Source organism: Sinocyclocheilus anshuiensis, unplaced genomic scaffold, assembly GCF_001515605.1.
Source record: "Sinocyclocheilus anshuiensis isolate Anshui unplaced genomic scaffold, SAMN03320099.WGS_v1.1 scaffold967, whole genome shotgun sequence".
Classification (NCBI taxonomy): domain Eukaryota; kingdom Metazoa; phylum Chordata; class Actinopteri; order Cypriniformes; family Cyprinidae; genus Sinocyclocheilus; species Sinocyclocheilus anshuiensis.
This window is the reverse complement of record NW_015542427.1, coordinates 217,372-217,811: the sequence shown is the minus strand read 5'-3', so window position 1 is coordinate 217,811 and position 440 is coordinate 217,372. Positions and strand designations below refer to the sequence as shown.

Here is a 440-nt window from a genome sequence, read left to right as displayed (position 1 = left end):
TCACAGCACACACTGGCCCAGCTGACCAATCACAGCACACACTGGCCCAGCTAACCAATCACAGCACACACTGTATCAATTTAACACATCCTTCCTGAAGTATTAATTTTTCAAAAAAAAAAAAAAAAAAGTGCTGACCCCAAACTTTTGAATGGTAGTTTTTATTGCTGCAAAAGATTTCTATTTATCAAAGAGTCCTGAAAAAAGTATCACAGGTTCTAAAAAACAATGCATCCACATATTAGAATGATTTCTGAAGGACCGTGTGACTGGAGTAATGGCTAATGAAAATTCAGCTTTGCATCACAGAAATAAATTATATTTTAAAGTATATTAAAATGGAAAGCTGTTATTTCAAATTGTAATAGTATTTCACAATATTACATTTTTTTTATGTATTTTTCATCAAATAAATGCAGCCTTGATGAGCATAAGAAACT

The 440-nt window shown here is 32.0% G+C and overlaps 1 protein-coding gene across 2 annotated transcripts in view; it reads left to right on the top strand.

Moving 5' to 3' along the window:
- LOC107693550 (sodium/potassium-transporting ATPase subunit beta-1-interacting protein 3-like) overlaps positions 1-440 on the top strand; it is a 73,529-nt gene that overhangs the window by 49,960 nt on the left and 23,129 nt on the right. The gene's annotated exons all lie outside the window — the stretch shown is intronic.